Below are 8,845 nucleotides of genomic sequence, written 5' to 3' on the forward strand. Positions count from 1 at the left end.
CTCCAGACAGCTCTGGCTGTTGGTCACGTACACCTGTCATTGTCATGGTGCTTCCATTGGTCTGTTCCAGATTTTAGAAGCACCTTTCTGGGTGCTTGCAGGATGAGAGCTGCACACCCTGGACGTATGAGGTCTCCTTGTTTGGGAGGATGGGGCTAGAAGGGCCGTGCTGTTTCCCGAGTGAGGGGCGCTTCTGTAAGAGCCGTTGCATGTGGGAGAGGCCCTAAGCGCCCCGACCTTCCCTGACCATTGAGTTTTCCTCCAGGAAGGGGAGAATTTCTCAGCAACTTCTGGTCTCTAGCTACAGCCATATAAATTGCTATACTTAAGCAAGCTTTATGGAAAAGCAAATGGGATGGACAAATCTCTCTGGAAAAACTCTCATGGCTGTGTTCCAGGAAAAATGCATGAGAATATTTACCAAAGTCTTGTCTGTAACAGTGAAAAACTGAAAATAACTAAAATTTCCTTCAGCAGCAGAATGGACACATAAATTATCGCTATACCCTATAGTGATCAGCATGAATGGCTTAGAAGTATGCATATTGATCAGACAAGATTGGGCGCGTTCAGGGTGGTATGGCCGTAGACAGAAGTATGCATATTGATATGGGAAAATGTTTAAAATATGATGTAAAGTGAAAAAACCCCAAGTTATAGAATTATATTGTTTCTGGTCATAGGAGGTACAAGTGTAAAATTATGTTTGGTATGGAAGCACCCCAGCTTCTAAATGGAACTGGGTTCCAAGTGAAAATGGCAAAATGAAAATATTTGTTATAGCTAAGTGGTTGGGACCATGGGTTTATTATTCTCTATGCTCCTCTGTATATTTTAAAACATTTAATAATAGAGCAATAATTAAAAATTTTAAGAATAAGACATAATTAGTCATTTGGGTTATTTTTGAAAGCAACTTTTTTTTTTATCAGTTCAGTTCAGTTGCTCAGTTGTGTCTGACTCTTTGCGACCCCATGGCCTGCAGCACGCCAGGCTTCCCTGTGCATCACCAACTCAGGGAACTTGCTCGAATTCATGTCCATCGAGTTGGTGATGCCATCCAACCATCTCATCCTCTGTCATCCCCTTCTCCTCTTTCCTTCAATCTTTCCCAGCATCAGGGTCTTTTCTAATGAATCAGTTTTCTTTCTTTTTTTTTTTTTTGATTTTTTAAAATCTTTATTCATTCAGAATGCAATTCTGGGACAATCTACAACCAAGAGAAACCCTACACTTTGAAGTAGTGTTAGCACATTGAATAATATAACACTATTGCGCCAATGTATACAGCAAGAAATCAATTTCCACTTCTTTCGTAAAACTTCTCACTAAACATTTACATTTTATTCCCATCAAGAATGCATTAACAAGATCATACTCCTATAGCTAGACAGTACAATACACAATGATGATTAATATAGGACTGTTTAAGTCTTGCAGTATAGTGTTCACAACTCAAGCTGTAGCTGTTGACCTTTCCAGTGGCATTCATTATGTGACACTCTCACCAAATACATTAATTAAAAGGACTCACTATTTTTTCTTTTTCTTTTTTTTTGCTTTTAGCTTTTATCATGTCAAAGTACCCCTTGTTTATTCTCCCCCTCTATCCATTGCACAGATGCTTTTTCAAATACATTTTCCTTACTTTTTTTTTTTCTAGGATTTTTAAAGTTTTTTACTTTATTTTAGAGTACAGCCAATTACCAATGTTGTGACAGTTTTGGGTGTATGGCAAAGGGACTCAATCATGTATATACGTGTATCCATTCTCTCCCAAATATCCCTCCCCTCCAGGCTGCCAGATAACACTAAGCAGAGTTTTCTGTACTATACAATAGGACCTTGTTGGTTATCCATTTTAAATACAGCAGTGTGTACATGCTGATCCCAGACTCCCTATCCCTTCTTCCCCTATGGCAACCATAAGTGGACTCACTAATTTTTAAAAGCTAGAATTACTCAAAAAGTTCTGTACTGTAAATAACACATGGAATATTGTATCTAAGCCTAAAATGGCAAAATCACTTAAATTTCTTCTACAGTACTCTGTATCACATATATAGGAAAAAGAATGTTATAGACCACGTTCTTATATTTTAACCTAAGAGTCTATTTTAAGTAATGTTTATTAATATTTAAATGATCAAAAAATAATCAATGTTAAATATTAACTGCACAAAATCTAAAAGAAAATGGCCACATTACATCATACTACATACATTATATAGATTAAAAGCAATTAATTAGAAGCCTTCTTAAAAATTTAAAGTTTCTGACATCATCTTCCACCATTCCATTAATTCTTCCTTCTCTTCTTCTTTCCTTTCAGAAAATGACTCCAGTTCAAAATCAACCCTGACAGCAGGACTATAAGGAACTGCAACTTTCTTTGCTATTGCCAGATAGCCTGGTGCTGAGGCTGTAAGTTTATAGTTTCCAGGAACGAGCAATCTCCAGTAATCACCATCCTTTGCAGATGTGACATCATGGTCTATTCCTTCCACAGAGATGGTGGCATTGGCAATTGGGTTACCCTGAAGATCTCGGACAAATCCTTTAGCTCCTCGGTGTATCTGCTGAATGTAGCTAATGAGGGAGTTTTTGTTATCTTCCCAGTAGTTCTTCAAAGTCTCTTCAGGTGGAAACTTTTCACAGCTAAGCTCCACAGTGATCTCAAAGCAGTTGCTGCTGAGGTAATTGAAATCTTGCATTCCTCCAGGCACGCTGTACCATGCAGCACCATTGGTCGTTCCTTCTACAAAGCTGCTGTCGTCATCATTCTTGCGACATGGGGGCCGATCTGGGTCCGACATCGGGGGGTTGAAGGATGAGTACGCCCGAGCTAAGCTTTGGAAGATGTCGTCGTCTGGGCAGTAGCTGTATTCGTGAGCACTGCCGCTCCGTGTCTCATCATATGGATAATTGGCCACAAGGTCTCCTCCATGAAGATTGGCTGAGAGCAAAAAAGGAATATCCATAATCCAATGAATGACAGCCTTCGTCTCAGGAGCAAGCTTTGTGTTTTGATCCACAATTTTCTTCAGATTTTTCAACAGATGATTATTTGGACCACCTTCTTTCTCATTAACATAAACTATTCTGTCTAGGTCGGGAAAGTTCCGGTTCAGATCTATTCCCTGGGCATTGCTTCGACCCACGAACCAGTCCTTCAGCTCACCAAGCTGAGATGCTGCCTTTTCAAAGCCATCCGGGTTCAGGGAGGGCATGATGTGGATTCGGGTGTTGTGGATCAGCTGGACAATTGTCTCATTCCCTTTTTGGTACTCATTGCACAGGTACTGGGCCAGAAAAATGAGCAGCTCCCGTCCAACAGCTTCATTGCCATGCATATTCCCAATGTATTTAAATTCAGGCTCACCATATATAGAAAAGTGCTAAGTTCTTCAATTGGGGATGCCTGGTTTTCTTTCAGTTCAGTTCACTCGCTCAGTCGTGTCCAACTCTTTGCGACCCCATGGATTGCAGTAGGCCAGGCCTCCCTGTCTGCGGGGAGCCGGCCTGACTGCTCAGGCTCCTTCTTGGCCCTGAGAGAGATCAAGAGGTCCCTCTCTGTCCCGCCACCCCTGATTTATTAAAGTGCAGGTTGGCCTTTCTTACCTCCCCAGTTTTCTTTTTCTATAATAAAATGTTAAAAAGAAATTTGAACTAGTTCCATCATGGAGTCAGGCTACATACTGAGCCAATGAATGATTCAGTTTTTCAACACTTTACCCTGTTTAAATATTGATCTGATAATCAAATGTCAACTCTTCAATTATTATATATTTAGTAATTTGCCTATTTGTCTTTCTAAACAGTGTGGTTAGTGAGAATGTATTCTCCTGTTTTCCTTTTGTACAAAATTCTGCATGAAAAGGGGTGTAAAGGGAATTTCTCTATCTATAGTGATTCTTACTGAAGACCTTGCTAGTATGGTAATTACTGCAAGGACTTGCTTTAGCAGGATCAGTGTTCCAGAATTTTCCCCCCAGGGACTTATGTAACAGATAATAATTTTCTCCATGGAATTGGATGTAGACATATGCTAGATAAAATTTTTATATGGAATTCAGAATTTCTTCACCCTGATAATATTCAAATTTGAATGTGACTTTATCCAGATACTAAGATGAGAATCCAACCTTACCAGTTCTACATTTCTGTCTTATACAAAATGCTACCAGAACGAAGATCCTTGTAAGCTGAGTGGCACAGCCAAAAAAATATAATCTAAAAAAAAAAAAAAAAAAAAAACCAAATGCTACCAGCAAATATAAAAGTAAGTGTCATTTAGAAATTTAATCCAGTCTTCCTGCCTGTTCTCTAGTCATCTGGTACTACGTACAGTCTTTACTCTGAAAGTATCTATTTCTCCAATTCTCCCAAATTACAAGGGTGAGATTCTTGGCACTTTGTAGGAAAGGAGAATTTAGAGTTGAAAAACAAGATTTTGAGAGTTGAGAGAGTGTAGTCAGAAGTGAACATACAACTGTTCTTATACATCTTGTTGTTGCTCTCTAGAGCAGTAAAGATAATGCTCCTCTGTGAAAAATTTGAAATGTATCTTTTTCTCTGGGTGGACACGACTGGAACTGGCCATATGCCCTTGTGCAGTATGCAACCTACCCAACCATACATGGCAGCTCTAAGAGGGATTATCTATAATGTTTTATACAGATCTTAAAATAGTAAATATGCTGTAAACAATTTAAATGTGCAACCCCTTGCTTGATAGAATCTTGTAAGTGTCTCTTTCCTCTGCATTTGCAACAGTAAGTATGCAAATGTGTTTGGGTTTGCTGAGACAGCATGTACTATAAGAGGCATTTTTTTGGCATCTGTTTCTGCATGTCCACTCAAATAGTCTTAGAGTCAGGACTGTTGAGTCATTTCTCCCACTCACCCAGAGAGGTTCCAACCATGATGTCCCCAGCAGGGACTGGGGCGGGGTGGTGAGGCAGGCATGTACTTGGGCCAGTGATCCATACAGGGTTCACGCAGCATGACAATGTAGTGATACAATGGTAAATTGGTTCTGCACACAGATGGCACCCTTGAGTAGAAGTAAAATAGCGCCAAGCTATGTCTCCTAAATATTTTTGCAATGTCCCTCTGCAAGCTCATCCAGTCAGTGGAACATCAGCAGTCCCAGGCAACAGGAATTCTGAAACTCATAAAGCATGGCACTTGGAACTTCCTGTGGATGGAATGCATGATGAATTTCTTTTATTTAATACACCTCCCAATAATCAGCTAGGATTAGAAAATTCCAAAAGGAAATAAAACCTGGACAAGTCTTTGTTGAATTTGTTCAGACCATTGTCTCTGTTTCGAATAGAGTTGATTTAGTGTTTCTACATGTACTTTAGAAATATAATACACACATACCTAATATAGCAATATAACACACACACACACATGTATGCATGCTAAGTTGCTTCAGTTGTGTCCAACTCTGTGGAAAACCTATGGACTGTAGCTCACCAGGCTCCTCTGTCCATGGGGTTCTCCAGGCAAGAATACTGGAGTGGGTTACCATCCCCTCCTCCAGGGAAATCTTGACCCAGGGGTCAAACCAGCATCTCTTATGTCTCCTGCATTGGCAAGCTGGTTCTTTATCACTAGCGCCACTTGGGAAGCCTACACACACACACACACACACACACACACACACGCACACACACGCATATACACACATACACACACACACGCATATACACACATACACATAATTTTGGACAATCACTCAGGAAAGTTGCGAGTGCAGCAGAGATAATCTTTACCACCGAGAAAACCCTTTGTAATTAATAAGTATTTTGTGGGGAGAGAGTCTGAAACTATGTAAATACCTGTACCTGCTAATTTATAATTCGCTGGTTGTTTTATCAATATGAACACGGGCATATATGTTTGGGTAATAAACTATTACTACCATAATTTATCTTGATACATTGTTCCTGTTTTGCCCCCATTCAAGCTGGATTTTGTGTCCTTTGGGCGTCCCCTCATTCTTTGAACACTTCTTGCTTTTTCTAGCATAAGATGATCCAGGATTATCATCCACTTTCCCCGCTCCAGCCTGGAGCTGCCGTTTCCTCAGAGTCTTGGTTTCTTTTAGTGGAGGCTGGTGTTTAGAATCCAAGAATCCTAGGTGTGCTCATTTCTATTGGGGTGTTTTTGCTCCAGGCCCTTTTAACGGATAGGTTTTTTGTCTGTCTGTCTGTCTCTCTATACACACACACACTTCTTAATACTATTCATATATATACATATATATGTATATACACTTCTATCTGTATTTATTGCTATGCAGTGCTGTGCTTAGTCACTCAGTCATGTCCTACTCTTTGGGACCTAATGGATTGTAGCCCACCAGGCTCCTCTGTCCATGGAGATTCTCCAGGCAAGAATACAGGAGTGGGTTGCCATGCCCTCCTCCAGGGGATCTTCCCAAACCAAGGATAGAACCCAGGTCTCCCACAATACGGGCAGATTCTTAACCATCTGAGCCACCAGGGAAACCCAAGAATACAGGAGTGGGTAGCCTATCCCTTCTACAGGGAATATTTCTGGCCCAGGAATCAAACCAGGGTCTCCTGCTTTGCAGATGGAATCTTTACCAGCTGAACTACCATGGAAGCCCCCTCTATTGATATATCTACCTATTTATTGAAAACTGTGACTTCACATCCATATCACCAGTTCCAATCCATCCATTGAGTTCATTTATTCCTTTCCATATTTGCATCTCTCTTCTGCAAAACAACCAGGCTCCATTATCTTTACTTTATTTGCTCCTTTGATCAACCTTACTGTATGCATACAAGCTACCATGCCTTTGCCAGAGGCTCTCCGTGTGCGGACATCCTTTGCTGGACTGCCTTCCTACACGGACATCCTTCTCACCCTTGCCTCAGTGCCCCACCTGGCACCTCCTCCCTCCACTCTCTGAGCAAGAGCTCTGGTTCCTCCCAGACTGTGTGTGCTGCGTTCTCCTTGCTGAACTCTGACACCTGCTCCGGGCCACCGAGGCTCTTTCCTCTCCTGGTGCACAAGCCTCCTAAAAGTCTTGGGAGGAAAGGGAAGGGAAGCAGAGAAGGAGGGGGAGGAGGAGTAGGAGGAGTTACATGTACTCTTGAATAATGAAAAGCCCCTAGCCCTAACCTCACCCAATAATCACTGAGCCATTTGAAAAAGTAGCATTGATTTGAAGACGTGATATGTTGTTGGCCTTCCTGGGCACCTCCTGCCTCTGCTTAGCCCTGGCTGTCAAGCCCTCTTACTTATGTCTTAGTTCCTTCCTTCTGTATGATGTCAGAGCAAAATCCCAAGGAAGTAGGCTTCTCTCAGCTCCCTGTATCTTCCTGGAATCCTCCCTGCAGAAATGCCCTGTGATTCCCCTTTGTTTATTGTTCGCAACAATCCCACTTCCACCCCTGCTCATCCTTATCTAAATATGCCCGTCAGGAATGACTTGGGTTTACTGGAATCAAAACTCTCAGGCTCGCCAAAGAGATGGAGAGCAGTCAAGGTTTGTTGCCAAAATTTGTTTACCAGGAACTCCTGACTGAATTTCCATACTTGTTTATTCCTGAGTCTGAAGCTCTCCTTAAGTAACTATTTTTGTCTTTTAAGCCTTGGCATTGTACCTGGGTACATGATGGGCAGTCGGCGTGTATTTGTTAGATTAGAACAAGTGATCCTGCTTGATATCCTAGCCTACAATGTTCCAACACTTGAGCTGAAACTAGAAAAACTGTCATTTTCAGTCTTCTGATAATGTATAAAGTTGTCCCTGTGCTCTGGGGAGAATCAGTCAGAATAGCTCTTAGTGATAAAAAGTGGAGCAAAGACCCTCCTCTGGGATGAAGGGCTGTGGGGTAAATCGTCTTGGAAGCACCACACAAGGGCTGTTACTGGGCCAGGCTGCCTCCCCACTTTCTTCCCTCCAGGGAGGGGATGGCTTTCTAGGTCTGGGCCCAGGACATGATATTCCAGATATTGGAGCGATGTGTTCTTGCTACCATACTTGAGTGGAGATCCTGAAGAGCTTGGGCGCACACACGGGCCACACCTTCCCTTCCCTTGTGCGGTAAGAGACACGAGAGACTGTGTCGAGGTCAAGGAACTTTGCTAGGAGCAAAGGACCCCACATGGTGTTGTTGAAGAGAGAATAGCCCACTTGGCAAATGTACTGATCTAGAGTGTGTCCTGATGTCTTTGGGGCTAAGGAACAACATCCAGTCCCAGCGGTAGAGGATGGAGTCTCCCCTGAAAGGAATGGGCAGTCTGACCACCAGTTGTCTTGAGAAGAGGTTAGTCCTGGGGAAGGAGGTGGGAGCATTAAGAGGAGGGGGAAGAATGTCCTTCTTTCTCCAGGCCTTGAATAAGTCTGGCCTGGATGCTGACAGGCAGAAACTTCAGAAACCTTGTGTGGTGGTGGGGTGTGCGGGGCTCTGTGCCCTGAAGGCAGATGGAGAGGGATTCAGAACAGGTGGTGTTTGATTCTCATCTTTATGTTGTACTCCTTTTCTGTGATTTTGGAAACACACACAAACAAGCAGACACATATGTAATTCACATCACCTAGACTGGAAAAAAAATAACCTTGGAGCTATGGGTAGATTTCATCATCTATATATTAAGAAAAATAGGATACGTCACAGAGGTTTGCAATGTCCCAGGTAGTGCTAGTGGTAAAGAACCCGACTTCCAATGCAGGAGACTTACATAAGAGACACAGGTCCGGTCCCTGGGTTGGGAAGATCCCCTGGAGGAGGGCATGGCAATCCCCTTCAGTAATGTTGCTTGGAAAATCCCATGGACAGAGGAGCTTGGCAGG

The 8,845-nt window shown here is 42.3% G+C and overlaps 1 pseudogene; it reads right to left on the bottom strand.

Annotated features, from left to right (window-relative positions):
- Positions 1-1,622: 1,622 nt before the first annotated feature.
- Positions 1,623-3,399, bottom strand: LOC139038240 (carboxypeptidase E pseudogene; annotated as a pseudogene).
- Positions 3,400-8,845: the final 5,446 nt, after the last annotated feature.

Source organism: Odocoileus virginianus, chromosome 14 (assembly GCF_023699985.2).
Source record: "Odocoileus virginianus isolate 20LAN1187 ecotype Illinois chromosome 14, Ovbor_1.2, whole genome shotgun sequence".
Taxonomy (NCBI): Eukaryota; Metazoa; Chordata; class Mammalia; order Artiodactyla; family Cervidae; genus Odocoileus; species Odocoileus virginianus.